Genomic DNA, 18,676 nt, shown 5'->3' on the forward strand with positions numbered 1-18,676 from the left:
GCCACTCCCTCAGACACTTAAAGTCCATGAGCCCAAAATTGACTTCCATCGCCACAGGACCATTTTAATAGACAAATGCCTGAGGGAGTATCTGTTCATAGATGATTTTACAGAGTCTTAGCTTTGTACGGCAGCTAAGTCTCTCTCTCGGTTCAAAATGTTGAGATCCAACAACAAGCAAGAGCAAGATAGCCAGCAACAAGTTAAACTGCAGACCAGCTTAATGTGGGTACTGGTCTCCCGCTTTATGTTTTTTAAATCAGAGATTTGCTCTCCAATAAAGTCACCACGGCTTACGGGCGCCTTTTCCACCCCAACACACGCATGCATACACACAAACACATATGGTGCTAGTTGGCCGTTGACCCTAAAAAAGGTTTCATTTGCTCTTTGGAAGGTCTTGTTTTTAATCCTTCAAGGAGACTAGCCACCCTCCTCACCAAACAAGTCTGGTGGGGGAACCAGTTTAGTCGCCGGTGACCCGACCATGAGGCAGGTTGTACTGGGTTACATGGTACCAGTAGCATATGACATGACCTGTACATACTTATATATGCATATATATATATGCATATATATGCATATATATATATATATATATATATATAATTTTTTTAAAAGTCAAAAACAATGCGGAGAAAGACCGGAATCATGAAAGTAAAGAATTGAAAAACAAACAAATGTAGACGGGTATGCTTGAGTAGAGGAATGTCTAGCCTTTATTCATCTATCTTTCCTCACCTCAATGTATAATTATTTATAACCAAGTTTCTGGTATGTCCGGTGTATGTAAAGTCCGTGGGTGGTATGAAACATTGATTCATTTCGAGAGAAAGTGACCTCTCTTTTTCAAAATAGAAGACAAAAGTATATTCAAGATGGCGGAAGAGAATGTGACAGAACTGCAGAAAAAGGCCAGGGTCAGTTGGAGGTAATTTTATTTTACTTATCTATTTTTTTTTATCATTTCTGTTGTAAGCTTTAGTTATATATATATATATATATATATATATATATATATATATATATATATATATATAACTACTTAATTTACTCACATGAAATTAATATACGAAAGTATAGATTTATGTGTAAACTTTAAGTATTTACTTCAAAAGTGCTCAATACGTAGGTAGAGCTAGTTAGTAATTTATAAAATATATATGGCGATTATGCTAGACTGAATATTCCGCGTTTTATCCACTCTAGGCGCATAAACCTGAAGAGTACTAGAGTGGATGAAATGCGGAATATTCAGTGAAGCTTAATCGCCATATATATTTTATAAATTACTATATATATATATATATATATATATATATATATATATGTATATATATATAGTAATTTTACCTTTTTCTGCAATCTGGAACTCTGTTCCGTCTGCCTGCTTCCCACCGGACTGCAACTTGGATGTCTTCAAGTCCAATGTTAACAAATTCCTAATGAACCGCCCCCTTAAGTAAACACTTCATCAAATCTCCACACTAACGTAATGTACTCGCAATAACCCTTATCCCTGAGTGGCTTCCGGGCCTTGATAAGTGGTGATCACTGTGTAAAAAAAAAAAAAAAAAAAAAAAAAAAAAAAAAATCCTGTCACATTCTCTTCCGCCATCTTGAATATACTTTTGTCTTCTATTTTGAAAAAGAGAGATCCCTTTCTCTCGAAATGAATCAAAGTTCCATACCACCCACGGACTTTACATACACCGGACATACCAGCAACTTGGTTATAAATAATTATACATTGAGGTGAAGAATGATAGACGAATAAACAGCTAGGCACTCCTGTACTCAATCGTACCCGTCTACATTTGTTTGTCTTTCAATTCTTTACTTTCATGATTCCGGTCTTTCTCCGCATTGTTTTTGGGTTTTAAAAGAATTCTATATATTTCTTTACCAAAAATGCTTCAAGCAAATTACTACCTACTCATATATATATATATATATATATATATATATATATATATATATATATATATATATATATATATATATAAATGCATAAACATATATACATGCATGTATATGACGGTCGATTTAGACCTATGAGGTTCCGCCACAGCAACTAAGTTGCTCTGAAATCCACACAGATGATTATTTTATAGTGGTGAAGGCTTTGTGTAGAACCACCCACACTTGTTGGTATTACTGCTAATATTTGTCGGTCCAGATGACTGCCACAGGCAGAGTAAACAGTAGATGGCAGATTTTTACATCAAAGTTTCCTTCTCCCAGTGAATTAATGCGCCCCCCAGATACCAACCTGGAAATTTCTACGACGGTGGATACACACACACACACACACACACACACACACACACACACACACACACACACACACATATATATATATATATGTTAGGAGGGGTACGATGGAAACTAGGAAGCTGATTGGCTAACTAAAAAACTCAATAGAATGTGCGTATAAAAAACACGAGATAACCACAACTCTTCGCATTAGTCTGACGAATCCAAACGTGCATGAAACGCGGAATATTCTGTGTAGCTTAATTGCCATATATATTTTTATATTTACTATATATATATATATATGTGTGCACGTATAACATACATATATTACATACATTCATGAATGCATATATATATATATATATATATATATATATATATATATATATATATATATATATATATATAAGTACATATACGAGGCGTGCTTGAAAAGTAATGCATCCTTTTTTTAATTCCAATTTCATTCTAATGGATCAAAGGGAATTACAAATTGCACCGTTATGATTACTGAACGTATGCATTCAAGACTTATCTTTCTAAAAGAAGTATTATCTTTCTGCTGCAGGTATTGACAGTATAAGTCTCTAAGAAAGATTTCCTCTCAGAAACGTGCGTCAGAAGAAAGATGAGTCACTGAATTCCTGGCAGAATTGCATTGAGAATGATGGTCGTTGGGTTAAAAAAATAAATTATGAAGTACAAAAGGTTGCTCATTTTAATGGTACCATTCCCGTCTTCCTAACTCTTTAACTTTTTGAGTAAGAAAAAAGGATGCTTTAATTTTGCAACGTTCCTTGTATGGCAACGTGCGCTCTGGACGACCATCTATCATTCCTCGCAAGCAGAAATGCATTGAGAATGGTGGTGACTATGTAGAAAATAAATTTTGGAAAACAAAATATCGCTCGTTTAAATGGCACCACTCTCGTCAGATTTATTGATGTATTCTTAAAATTAATAAATATTTTCTTTAAAATGTGTCCATTGTTTAATTTCAATGCCAAAACACCTTTGTGTAATAAAACATCCTTTCTTTATTTGGATTGATTTCCTTAAATATGGCAGACATTTTTGCTTCTTTAACGTGTTGATCTTTCTTACAAAAAGTCTAAAAAAAATTAATTCAGGTTTGAAACTGTATACAAATGTTCCAAACTTCATGTTGCTGTCTTGAATATTTTGGACTTTCCTTTCATTTCACGAGTATTCGACTTCAGATTGATATACTAAACAACACTCAACGTTGGTACATCGTATATTATTATTTACATTTAATGCCCTTCACTAATTTATTTTTAGTAGTTTATGAACTATGCATTAGGCTTAAAGAGATTGTGTCACTATTTAGAAAATACTTTCATGTACAAATTTAAAATAAAATACGTGTGATGCACGTTTATAAGTCAAATTACAACACAATATTATGTAAAATAAATGAATTTATCTGTTTGAAATTAATATTTCTGTGATATACACCATCGTCTGATAAAGTCTTATAAACGTATATCATACGTATTTTATTTGTTATCTTAATCTTCATAGTTGTTGTTTCACTGCGTTTTGGTCAACTCATCCTCTGGCTTTCTTAGGGTGGTTAATCGCGGCGAGATAGGAATGCTAAGTCTCTTAAATGTATCCTCAGTAATTACTGCTATCCATAGTTGTTGTCGTCATTTTAGCCAACTAATCCGCTGACCTGATTTAGGTTGGATTGAAACCGCTATCTTCAAACAATGCTCATCTGGGACCGTAATTACTCATCTCAAAGAAATCTAATAAAAAATAATATATAATCTTTATAACTTTGGTCTTTAAATTGGGAATTAAGAGACACAGACGGACAGGACATCGGGGTGAAATTCGCTTAGATTCTCTCTACATTGTCGGATGCATCTTGCCTGTCCAGATTCCCGACGTAAACTGGCTAGAAACTTTCTGTTCTACCTTAAACACGTGATACCTTTCAATCGTCATATGTTTCTTTGCATTTCTACCACGTTTTATCTATGGAACTAATCTTTGACCCCCGCTTTAATCACGCCACCTGCAGCTGGGTCTATTTCCATTTGTCGCCAGGTTGTCGTGACATGCACTTATGTAACCTCGCCAAAATCCACACTACTTAACATAATCGTTCCTGACTAGCGTGGGGTCCCACTAAATACCAATATTCATGTTGCTGTCTTGAATGTTCTTTATCTCTTTCATGGATGTTTGGTTGAGGAAAATTGCTTTACAAACAAGATTTTTAAAGTTTTAGAATTATATAGATTATTGAGAGAATGAAATAGATGAATGGAAAGATAAGATGGACAGAACGATATGAACCGAGAATGAGAAGCAAATACGAATTAAGAGAGAACAATTTATGCATGAATGTACGCGTAAAATAAAACAATTTATAAACAAAGAATACAATTTCCTTTTAAAAATATTGTTTAAACCAACAACGAAATATGGAATCAGAAACGTAAATCCTTTCCAAGACTTCAACAAACAAGCAATCAAATATGAATAGATAAATACTATCTATAAATTTTCAACTGAGTCAATCATCATAAAAGAAGTAAAATCTCAAACGGTTTAAAGGCTTTCAATTTCTCGTCAACAATAAACAAAGTTTGTTTGCTTATAAATGCAATATTCATTGAGAAGTGACAACTCGGTGTACCAAGTTCGAATCCAGTTCGTTCTACAGAAACACTTTCGCTCAGAATGGTGATTACCTTTACGTGTTCCCTCCCGTAATACCTGATGACTTTCTATAAAGAATTCTTACTAGAAACATATCGGGAAAACTACTGCCAGCAAAATAGAATCATCTGATTCATACGAAATCAATGAATTAATATTAACGTTTTCTTCCGTATTGAAAATAATTTATTTAAGGGAAGACATTTTATTTCATTTTCGACAACGTCAGAGTATTTTAAGATGCAGTTATATACCTTTTGTTTGTAAAAATGTCTGTAATTAAATGCTGCATCGACAACGAATTGACATTTCAAAACTTTTTTTTAGTCAATAGACGTATTATTTGTCAAATACACCTGTTTATGTGGCTAAGAGAAACTCTAATAAATATCACAGATTAGTCCCAAACGCGCATGGAAAGAGGAAAGAAGCGAAATACGGGGAGACTCCACATGCTATTCTTGTATTTCAGGAACAGAAAAGACTACATTCTAGTCACATGTTGGATCTAAGTGGCAAGAATAGATTCACCTAAAAGCAAAAGTAGTGAGAACTTTTTAGCTCCTACGTTGCTGAATTTTGGGGATGAGGATTGACTATTTGTATTGCATTCTTCAGACTATTATTCTCACCATGCTTCTATTTCGTCATCCATAACTGTGTAGAATTCCTAAATAATTCGCAATAATATTATAACATGGTTGACAGCACGAGAGCATGTTATCCTTTGTAAATTAAATGACTCGTTCCGTTTGAAATTCCATACAGATTCCCGAGTTTGACAGAAAAATTTCCGACTTCGACTAAAAGTTTGACAAGGTGCATCTAAAGAATATCGGAGGTGACATCGACCGAAACGTTATGAAAATAACACCCAAGATGAGAGCAGTAGCCCGAAGAATGCAAAAAATACTGTTTAGCTCAGTTGAATCAGAAGCTTCTCTAATATAAATCCGTGGGGATATGATGACACTTTTGGAACTGAAAGCCATGTTTAGTTTCAGAAGAATCTCCGATGGGTAGCTAATCTACTCCTGATCTGAAATGGAAAACATACATCAAATATGTCGCCAAGATCGCTGGAAAAATTATTGGATCACTCTATGCTCCAGTAGGTATCTCATTGTCGGTGCCATCCTCTGTCTGTATAAGAGCCAGGTTCCCTAAAATGATGTACTGTTGCCACATCTGGGCAGGAGATGCTCGGCGAGCCATATACAGCCTTAATACAGTTCAAAAACCGGCTTCGAAACCGAGTAGGCGATGCCCTTTTCTCTTCCCTGCAACCTCTTTCCCACAGAAGAGACTTTGCGAGCCTGTCTATATCTCTAGCGTTATTTTCATGGCAAGAATTGAACTCCAATCTATGGTCCCCCCTTGCCCAACTTTCACAAATACACTCGACTAACTACAACCACTATAAACGATTCCCCCCACTCTCTATCTGTGCCTAAATCTAACCACAGATTCCATGAAAAAGCTTCTTTCCCAGAACTGCTCCCTTATGGAACACTGTCCCGCCGTCTGGCTTTACTACCGCCTTACATTCATTGACCCTTATTCTCAAGTGGCCTTCGGGTCTTGAGATGTAGTGTCTCAAATAAAAAAGAACGAAAATGCAATTTCAAACTCCATTATGCCAGGCCAAAGAATATGCTGTTTCAAACTTAAGCATGACAAACCAACAAAAATGCAATTTGAAACTTAAGACCAAATTAAATGTTACAAACCGACGGCTTAACTGACGGACAATGCCTACTATACAAATGTATAGACACTTCTAATAAATCTGCTGATATTAGAAACTTTTTTCGGATTTATTTTTAATAAATTTCTTTTCAATCGCACTTGTGGACACTTTAGAAAAAACTGTTTAAAATCACATTAAAATTCTATGCAACGTCCTTTTTGTCGTCATATAAAAAGATTAAAGCGTTTTACTTCAATTGAAAACCGAGAACAACGATGGCCCTCGCCGTTTCCGGTGTAATGTTCCAACTACTTCGGTTTTCAATATAAAAGGAAATGAGTACAAAACACATTCTTAAGAATTTTGTTTTTTTTATGATTGGTTTATCTACTTGTTTATTTCAGAAAGCAATTCAAAAAAGTGTTGTTTTTTTACTTGACATATCTGTTTCTTTTTATTCAAAAAGCATTTTTTCGCCATATTATAAAAAAGTAGGTGGGAATGAAATCGAAATCGAGGCTTTAAATTTGAGCTGCTTTAAAACCATTGAATTTGCTGCTTTGCTTCGTCGTCGCACAAGTGTGCGATTTTGTAAATGGATTACATACGAATATTTTCTTCAATAATACAATGGACATATTTGGATATTGCAACTAAAATGACAAGACAAATAAAGTAAGAAGAAATAAACAAATAAAAACACGTAAAAAAAAAGTAAATTTAAGAGAGAATGTGGATATATAGTTCTCTCCAACTGCAGGAGCTGTGACACAAGGGCCAGAAAGTGAGATTGAGAAGTTAGAGCTTGAAGAGCCCCGTCGGCATTCCCCAGTAAGGGCGCCTCAGGCTAGAAGATGAGTGAATAGAAAAAAAGAAAAGAAAGACAGATTTAGAAATTAAGGTAAAAGTTGATGCGAATAAAGAAAAAGAAATAAAGCAAAAAATGAAAAAAAAAAGATAAGGAGATAGGAAGAGTAAGAGAGATGAAACTTCCATGAGCAAAGTTTATTTCCTAGAACTATCCATCTGAGAAACACAATAATGTGGGGTTGCTTCCCAGTTGACTACAACATAGTCACTTTCGAAGTCCAATGTAAACAAATTCTTGTTGAGCCGCCCCCTTAAATAATCAAATTATACCAAACTTCGACCATCATCATCCTCGTCAGCCAGTTGTTGCAGACCCATGCTAGGGGTCACAAATGAAAGAAACCACAAGTAGTGTAAAGTGTATAAAATATAATATATATTTATCATAAAGAACACAGGAGTCACTAAAGTGGTATGAGAGGAACGCGTTCGTAGCATGCGGTTAAACATGGTATGAATGTCTCCCTCTAGTCTCTGAAACTGGTGGTATTCATAGGACTGGTTGATTCCACTTAGTTCTCAAATAGGGGTCATTTGTACCCAACAATAATTACCAATCAGCATAGTGTTGTATCAAACCGTGTATCTGACTTTGATTAATCATCATCTTGAGTGGCCTTTGAGCCTTGATAAGTGGTGATTCTTTAGCAAATAACAAAGAAAATCAAACAAATCATATGAGAGAGAGAGAGGAAAAGAAAGAGAAGTAGTGAAAGAGGTTAGAGAGAGACGGGGTAAGAAAAGGGATGGGTGAGTGAAACGTTGTAGACATGAACGATGCTGAAAGAGGGAGAGAGAGAGGAGGAGAAATGAGAGAAAGATGAGCAAAATAAACTTGTAGATATAATGTGTAGGTGCGTGTGTGTGTAAAAGATATATATATATAAATATATATATGTGTGTGTGTGTGTGTGTGTGTGTGTGTGTGTGTGTGTGTGTGTGTGTGTTAGTGATTCCAATATTTTTCCCGATTTCGATACACTTCGACCGATTCTGTACTAAATGCCCGGTTCCGATTGCAACTCTTTAAAAACTTCTAAATATTTTACTGTAAAGTTGTTATATATTCCCGACTACCATAAATAGCACATGTTAAATGTGCAAGTAGTTTGTCAAGCGTGAAAATACAATTGTGTGGAATGCTGTATAGATTTTAATTTTACTGGTTGTTTAAAATTAAATATTTATTATGTTCTTATTACTACCAGCATGGAAGATTTCATTTTAAACAAAATCAAATAAAAAAGACGATTAAAAGAATCGTTTTTGGCATCGGATAATAGGCACACTTTTTTTCGATACTGATTCCCTCCAAAGTTCCAATTTTTCCAATTCTGACTAATCGTCTCAAAATTAACATATATATATATATATATATATATATATATATATATATATATATATATATATATATATATATATATATATATATATATATATATATATATAGTAATTTATAAAATATATATGGCGATTAAGCTACACTGAATATTCTGCGTTTCATCCAACTATAGGATTCGTCAGGCTTATGCGCGAATTCTGTGGTTGTTTCTTGTTTTTATATATGTTGAGGATTTTTAGTTAGCCAATCAGCTTTCTAGTATCCACCCCGCCCCTTCCTATCAGCCAATGGGCATGCATTTTATCGAACAAAAGATCTGTTTTAGAACTAGGTTAGTGGTTTAAGGTAGACGTTTTCCTTTTTTTATATATATATAAATATACCTATGTGTACACACATACATGCACATATATATATACATATATGTGTGATCGTTTATGTATATTCATGTTTATTTAATTTATTTATTTGTTTGTTTTCTATTGTTATTGTTAGTTTTAAAGCTATTTTTTATATCGCTATCCTAGAGTAAGTTTTATTTTGTGAACACAGTTGTTTGCTATTTCTCGTCTACAGTTTAATAGAATAAAACTTACTCTAGGATAGCGATATAAAAATAGCTTTAAAACTAACAATAGATCCTTTGTTCGATAAAATGCATGCCCATTGGCTGATAGGACGGGGCGCGGTGGATACTAGAAAGCTGATTGGCTAACTAAAAATCCTCAACATATATAAAAACAAGAAACAACCACAGAATTCGCGCATAAGCCTGACGAATCCTATAGTGGATGAAACGCAGAATATTCAGTGTAGCTTAATCACCATATATATTTTATAAATTACTAACTAGCTCTACCTACGTATTGAGCACTTTTGAAGTAAATACTTAAAGTTTACGCATAAATCTATACTTTCGTATATTAAATTTATGTGAGTAAATGAAGTAGTTATATATATATATATATATATATATAATGAATAAATGACAAATGTCTGTATTCCAAATTTCATGATGTTGACCATCTTACAATTTATTCCTTTAATTCATTTGACTTATACAATTCTTGACAGTTTCGGTTTTGTAGCACAAAAGCAATTATTATATCAATCAGTGAATCTATTTTTCCCTTAACTCATCAAAAGAAATAGCAACAATCAATCCACCAAAAGAAATAAAATGCGTTTGAACATGATTTAAAAAAATACGAAAATTGGAAGAGAAGCAGCAAATACCTTATAGTTTTCTTTCATTACGCGAAACTCGAGATATACAGAGAGAGAGAGAGAGAGAGAGAGAAAGAGAGAGAGAGAGAGAGAGAGAGGAATAAATAGCAAAATAGAGAAAACGAAAGATAGAGAGAAATGTCATATTATCATTCTCAGGAATAGAAATGTGTCTCTCCATTAGTTTGGAAGATTGGAATATTTAAGAGAATACCAAGAACGATGCAGAACCGTTTTGTTATTCTCCCCTTCAACAACGCCAGAAGTTTTTGGAGAAATATCAGATATTTTGTAATTCAAATGCAAAACTTTTGGGTTGCAAAAATTTAATGATTTGTTGCTTATTTCTAAAAGATTAAAAAAAAGCGCCAAAAATAGGCTCTTGATAATGGATGATCTCGATAATGGATGCCCTTAATGCGCAACCTTAAAGGCAAATGTCACATAGCGCACTACACAATTCATGCCATTACCTTTCCAACGAACCTTCAATATTACTTATATACACCTCTAGCTTCTTCGTCAACTTATTAATATCGCTATTGGCCAGCATTTGGTTGACAACCCGCGCTGTGCCGATAGATATAAAATAGAATGGTTCGAGGTGCTACATAGAGCGGACTCCAGAAACCATTTAAAGATTTTGGAGTCTGTCTCTCTTGCGGTGCGTCAACCTTCTTTGTGCCGGCAAAAGGAAACATCCGACGCATTGTTTCTCTTTGGGGAACTTTGAATCTTTTCTCCCGTCCCCCCCCCTCTCGTTGTGCCAATATTTTAATCGTTTTTTTAAATGTTAATAAATTTATTTTAGTGACCCGTACTTTTGGCACATTCAATAAATTCCCCATTAGAACTCTTTATTTCGACATAGTATTATTTTGTACGCTATCGATTTTCTCCTGATGAGATGATAGCCGAAAGAGCTCTTGAGAAACTTCCGCTTATTATTTTCAATATATATATATATATATATATATATATATATATATATATATATATATATATATATATATATATATATATATATATTCTTTATGTAAATACAGTCATATCTTGCTACGATGTGCAGACCGTTTCAATCATATTTGATTCATCAGGCAAGAAAAATTAAAATACAAAATATAATTTGCTCTCTTTGATTTAGCAATATCAACGACCAACGACCCTTGTTGAAATTCAATTAGTCTTAATTTTGGTATATCTTTCTACCTAGAATATATATATATATATATATATATATATATATATATATATATATATATATATATAGAGAGAGAGAGAGAGAGAGAGAGAGAGAGAGAGAGAGACAGACAGACAGACAGACAGACAGACGGACAGACAGACCGACAAACAGAGAGATGGAAATAAATATTCAGACGAAAAGCGAAAGATGACAAAAAAACAAACCATCGAAGTTAAATGAAAGCAGACGCAAACGATAAGATTTAAAGGAAAAGCAGCCAAGAAATTTTGAAATGATGGCAGCAGCTGACGCAAGGTACTTTCCAAAATGTATATTCTTTGACCTTGACCTTTATACTATTGATTATAAATTTGAGATTTCCAAATCAATACAAAACACAAAAGAAAGTTTGTGCGTGTGTCTGTGTATGTGTTCTATGTCGATGCTCGAATAAATGTGATTATGTGTGTTTTCTAACCTTGGAATTATGTACCAGAGAGTCATGCGACACTCCGAAAGAATGTGCTGCAAAAGGTTCCCTAAGATTGTTAGGTGACAAGAAATTCCAGCTGCTTTCAAAATCAACACTCGAAATCTGAGTCGTTTCTTGAACTTAACTATCAAACTATAGGAAACTGGCAGGAAATTTTGACATATTCCTCATATTGAGTAGCTGATATAGGTACTTTGATGTGCGTGTGTGTGTGTGTGTGTGTGTGTGTGTGTGTGTGTGTGTGTGTGTGTGTGTGCGCATGTGTGTGTCTGTGTGTATATTTTACGGCATAATCATGTTGACACACTGGTATTTAAAAACACTGACTCAGGAAGGATGTGGTTGGAGATTGCGTAACTCTTACTACAAAAAATTCCACATGCAGATACTCTTACAGTGAGTATTCGTAGTCTGTCAAGACTGAAGCAAGCGACCATGGGTCTATTTTAACGTGCATATATTTTTTTCTTTAATGTATGGCATATCACGACTTTTCAGGTGATTTAATACGGAACGATACTTCATTTTGTTGTAGAGAACATACTGACAACGCCGTTCTTATAAAATGAACTCTTCTGAAGAGAATATTAGCGATGACGATGCTAGCCTACAACGGGTATAGCTGGCCTTTTCTCCATATACATTACAAGCCAGTTACTCATTGCATTGTTCACTTACAGTAATAAACCTTTTTGTATATATACAAGGTGCCTTAAATAAGTTTTCAAACTTTTTTCGCATGGCCACTTTTATTGATAATACACCCATGAAACTCTAGTTCCCTTCGAAGTAATCTCCTCCGGCTGCAATGCACTTGTTGCACCGTTTCAACAACCTTTGGAAAGCCGCCATGGAAGTCCTCTTGCATGAGCGTGTCAATGACTCTCGTCACAGACTCTTTCATCTCCTCAATTGTCTCATGACGACAGTCTCTAGGGGTTTTCTTGAGCTTAGCTAATAACCAAAAGTGACAGGAAGCAAGGTCTAGACTATAAGGAGGGAGAGGAACTGTTTTGGTGGCCATCTTGGTCAAATAGTCTGTGACAAGGATAGAGTTGTGCATTTGTGCAAATCTTCTGCATCTTCAGTTCCTTGCAAATGATTGTGTGATATCAAACTCTTCATTTATTGTCTCTATAGACACACGATGGTCCTTTTGGGTCAATAAACTCTGGTGTTCTGACTTTCTTACTCCTCCCACATCTCGCAGATTCCCTTCCTTCCTTCCTTGAATCTCTTATGCAGCTCAAAAACTGATGCTCGATTCATGCAAGATGGTCCAAAAGCAGTCTGAAGCATTCCATACATTTCTATGTTATCTTTTTCACGTTTAAAACAGAATTTTATTGCATATCGTTCTTCTAAATTGTCCTCACGTCGAAGTTGCATTTTTGAAATTCACCAGCTCTGACAATCAGGCTTTAGTAGGGTGTATTCCAATTCCTCCTGTAGCTGTTCATTTGAATCTGAAATCATAAAGGTTGGTCAATGAATTCATACGATATCTATAACATATTGAATTTTCGAGAGTTCACGATAATTTTAAATTTTAAATAGTTTGAAATTTATTGAAGGTATCTTATATGTTGGCCGTTCAAGTTAATGATAAATACGTTTTGATAACTTAACAAAGCAACTCATTATTGATAAGCGATTATTTTAAGTATAGCTTTGGGGAAGTCAAGGCTCATATTTTTCTCAATTTTGTTGTAATACGTGAACACAATTATATCAAATTGGATTTGAACTTAGCTTAAAGCATGTCAGAATCTATGTTGAAATCCATTACATCTTTACATGTCCTTCATGTGGATGTGTAGAAATGTGTCGACGTGAGTGTGTGCATGCGTGAGTGCATGATGTTATCAAACATTGTTTCTAAGGCAATTCCTTAACGAGCTTAAAATGCTTGTAAAATTCTTTAGGTTTAAATGTGAAATGTGAATTTAACATGTCCACTATCTTTTCGCGGTGTTTAGTTATGTTCATTTAAATGGGTTTGTTATTCTCAGAATAGAGATAATCCAAGGGAGCTAATTCAAGTGAATATGCAAGAAGAAGAATATTTTCCAACCAAATTCTCCTGGGAGACTTTTGGTCAGTAGTTGTGTGTGAGAGCAAGCATTATCATGATGGAAGAAAACTCCTTTTCTGTTGACTAAAAAAGTCGTTTTCTGATTACAGAGGGGAGGTGGAGTTGCAGGTGGTAGAGGGGATGGTTGTCTTTCTCCGGGCTTTTGAAGATGACGTGAAAGGAAAGTGGGTCAGATCCTGAATAGTCCTCTGGGGATGACATCAAAGAAGTCAAAATGGGGGACGTAAACTCTCCAGAGATTAGGTCAGTGGTACTGACCGACATTTCAAGATATTGCAGGGTAGAATGTTGTGACATCATTTGCACTAATAAAATAGAGGCAGCAGACGACGGAAAGAGAAAAAGAGAGCCGCGACTACAGGCAGAATAAGCGACACATTATCTCTCTGTTATTTTGTACACATATCTAGCGACTCTTCCATGCTACCAAGTTTTGTCACAAGAAAATAAACATTATTTTCAAATCATTTAATTCCTCTTCGTATCATTGCAAAAGTGTAAGAGACTTTGTTTTGTGCTTACGCCTATTGTGGAGATATACTGAAGTTATTCGGATTTCAAAAAAAACCCTGATTAGTACCTAACTAATTTTTAATAACGCAACAAATATTGCAGAACAGATATTAATATGAATGATGTTTTAATAATATGGAATAAAAAATATATAAATTAATCATAGTGTTTTATCTAAGTAATAAAAATATGCATAAAATAAATTAGCATGATTTAAAAATATACATAAAATAAATTACCATGATGTAAAATCTCCCTTTTACAAACCGGCAAAAACTTTTGCACTCACTTTATAAATTTTAATAGATTGTGTACCGTTCAAGATTTATAGCAATAAAAGATAAAAAACAGAAGAAAAGTTCTGTTCGAACATAGACCAAGAAATAAATGCTTCTATGACTTTCTTAAAGTACAAATGAAATGCAAAAACTAAAAAACTGAATTTCCGGTTTTTTTTATGAAGAATACATGGAGCAACAGTGATTCAACATTTTGTGATATTTCGAATATTCGCTGTGAGATTTTTCAGTGCCAGTTGGGAATTCTCTGATCAATGACAATAATTCAACAATTTCGAAATTCTGAAATAAAACATTAGATTGTTTCTTTGATTCAAATGAAAAATGGGAATTTAGCAAAATTTCTTGAAACCAAAAATTAATAAGAAAATGTAAAAAGAAAAGTTGCATAATATTTTTGTAGACATTTTGCAAAATGAGCCACTCTACAAAAAAAAAATTCTTTCATTGATTTGTTTCCTTTGAGAATCTTTGGTTTTGTTTTTATTTTTTACAAAAATTACTACAGACAAAAAATCCACTTGAAATAAGGCGTTAAAAATTCTACCGCAAGGCTAAAAAGTATCCGCCAAAAAATGCTATACAGAGATAGTTTCTGACCTAAAAAGAACAAGAATTATTCTTTGTCAGAAACATCATAGAATATGAGGACTAAAGGATCGAATATGAGAAACAAGAGTTATGAGACGTCCGAAAGTAAAAATTCATTTTCTAATCTCGACTTTTAAACCGTTTACAATCTATATTTGTAGAAATATAAAATCTTTAAGTTGACACATTGGATTCAGATATTTTTTTTATTTTTTTTTTTAGAAATTTAAGATTTCTACCATTTGGCGAGTATCGCAAATATTATGCAGGAGGGAACGATAAAATTATTGCCCTAGAAAAGACATGATTCCATTTCCGTTCGATGAAAACTGGTTTTCTTTTTCATTGCAGACCATCTACTAGTTAGGCAATTGTGTACAAATCACAAGAGAGATAGGAACCTCCTATCATCTCTGAAAGTGACACAAGTTCAACGAGCGAGATTGGAGATGCCGTCCTGTAAAACTCATGCTCTTTACCGATCCAAGTTATGACAACAGGACCATTGCCAGCACCCTCAAAATGCATTGCTGGATTGTCATGAATAATGAAAGGTAATGAAAACAATGTTTTTAGCCACAATTACGGTCTTTGGTGTGGTTGCAAGTGAGGGCCACATCATGCCACCTCACATCTTTGAAGTCAGCTTGAAAGTCAACACCAAAGTGTTACTGCATGTGCTGAAGGGTGTGGTGATCCTATGGTGCAATTAGGTGGCCGCTGGCAAAATTGGGGTGTGGCAGCAGAACTAGCCAACAAGTCCAAAGAGACCCAGGCTTGGCTTCAGAGAGAGAGAGAGAGAGTGCTATGACTTTGTACCGTCCTCTCATATGCCTCCCTCCTTCCCTACTTGAACCCGTTGGACTACTTCGTTTGGTCATATGTCAAGAACATCACCAACATGACCTCCCACAACACCAAAGCCAGCCTGATCGTCGCCATCCGCCAGCACTTTTGGAAAAGGCATGCTTCCAGTTCCAGATCCATATCGAGGTGGTGATTGAGGCAGCTAAATTAATTTGTTTTTTAGGGTGTCAAATTTATCATTTCATCCTGTACTGTTCTCATTTTGAATATTATTCCTACATTTTGCCGATTTTCTCTATGTGCATGTAAAACTTTTTCAAGCAATATATATATATATATATATATATATATATATATATATATATATATATATCGCTTTATAGAAAAGATATACATAAATAAAAAAGATTGGAACGTTCCCAGTCAATTAAACTGAGGCAGATTTTGAAAATCCCTTGTAGGAGCCACACCATCAGTGTTGAAGCCCTAAAACCAGCCTCAGTGACCAGCATAGAAATCACCATCATCCACTATCACTTCCGTTGGGTAGGACATGCGCATAGGGTGGATAATTCAAGACTCCATATTCTATATGGAGAACTGACTCGGGGTGTGAGGCCACAAGGAGCTCCAAAAATGCTCTACAAAGACCAACTGGAGTGCACGCTGGCTCTAACTTGTCCTTGTGGCAGGAAATGACCAAGGACAGGAAGACGTGGAGAGGTGGAGCACACTATGGCACCGTGGGCTTTGAGAGGAAGAGGATAGAGAATGAAGAGGCTAGGAGGAGAAAAGAATGACGAAAACAACCTCGTCTCCCCTCCCTTGCATGCTCTGTCCACGACTCTTCCAACATAAACTAGGACTTAACAGCCACATCATACATAAACATCTACCTAAAAGATGGGTAGATATGCTGATGACACCACACTCATGAGATGGGTAAATATGCTGATGACATCACACTCATGAGATGGGTAAATATGCTGATGACACCACACTCATGAGATGGGTAAATATGCTGATGACACTGCACTCATACGATGGGTATATATGCTGACGACACCACACTCATGAGATCGGTATATATGCTGATTAAACCACACTCATGAGATGGGTATATATGCTGATGACACTACACTCTATAACAGGCATGACAGGAAGACAAATGAACACATATCTAAAGAAATGGCAGAAACACTAGAGGATGGCCTCCAATCTGTAGTGGAACGAGGACAAAAATGGATGGTCACATTCAATGCTGCCAAGACTAAACTTGTTTCCTTCAATAGCTACAAGAAACCTTCTCTACCACCAATAACAATGGCCAAAGACTCTTTATCTGAAAGCACACCTTTTAAACTCCTCGGCCTAACGTTCACAGGAAACATGAGTTGGAACAATTACATTGAGAGCATTGCCAGGACCGCTGCGAAAATGGTAGGTTCTCTCTACCGTGCTAGAAAACTACTAACACCTGAAAGTATCCTGTACCTCTATAAGGCCACTATTCGCCCATGTATGGAGTATTGCTGTCACATTTGGGCTGGTGCATCTGCTACTAGTCTCTCACTCCTAGACAAGGTTAAAAAAAGAGTCGCCAATCTGATAGGCCCTAAACTGGCATCTAAGCTTCAGCCTCTGTCCCATCGACAAAACGTTGCATCCCTCTGCCTGTTCTACAAGTATTTTAATGGTGAATGATCTGACGAACTGCAGACACTTGTGCCCCCACGACATAGACACCCTCGACAAACCCGACAGACAGTTAACTCCCACTCAGTAGAGATCCCTAGATGTAAAAGATCTTTCTACTCCAGTAGTTTCTTCCCCAGAACCGCTAGATTCTGGAGTTCCATTCCAGGTCCCTGCTTCCCCAACTGTACTGACATGCAGAAGATCAAGTGCAACGTGAACGACATCTTGCTGCCCAAATCCCAACATAGTGCCCCAGTAGTTGCTGCCCCTGATAGTAGCCCCCTACACCAAAGTGGCAATGTGCCTTGTTTGGGGTTAAAACAAAAAAAAAGGAGACGTGATAAACAATAAGAACCAATACTAAGACACAAGTGGATGCCGACGGAGATAGACAGTATATATATATATATAGTACAATATTTTGTTGAAATTCAAAGACTTACATTTTTCTTTTCTATAACTTTTGCATATTTCATCTTGGATGTCTTCATTACAGCCGTTTCGTTAATGGGATGAAAATTTTATGATTTTATGTTTTCATTAAAATTTTCCTTCTCATCAACTCGTCATATATACTACCCACAAGTTCCGAGCGATGATTTGCTGCGGTATAGTTACTGCTTACAACAGCACGTTTGTCAAAGTCAAGTAAATATCTGACGAAGAGATCTTTCTCGAAATATTATATTACACGGACATACCACCAGACCGACTTTCCCAGGTGACCACCGTGCAAATATAAATATACTGCGTATATGAAATATGAATATGTACACAGGTATTTATAAGTTGTATTAATAAATTTCTCACCTGCTTCAGCTTGTGTCTTTCCGTTACTTCTGCATTGTACCGCCTTCTACAATTCTATTTAACTACATACTATACAATGCTTCAAGCAAACTACACCCACCT

The 18,676-nt window shown here is 35.3% G+C and overlaps 1 protein-coding gene across 9 annotated transcripts in view; it reads right to left on the reverse strand.

Annotated features, from left to right (window-relative positions):
* Nucleotides 1-18,676, reverse strand: part of LOC145295825 (thrombospondin-1-like) — a 520,485-nt gene that overhangs the window by 57,158 nt on the left and 444,651 nt on the right. The gene's annotated exons all lie outside the window — the stretch shown is intronic.

Source organism: Euprymna scolopes, chromosome 16 (genome assembly GCF_053919585.1).
Source record: "Euprymna scolopes isolate OS-2025 chromosome 16, ASM5391958v1, whole genome shotgun sequence".
In the NCBI taxonomy this organism is placed as follows: domain Eukaryota; kingdom Metazoa; phylum Mollusca; class Cephalopoda; order Sepiida; family Sepiolidae; genus Euprymna; species Euprymna scolopes.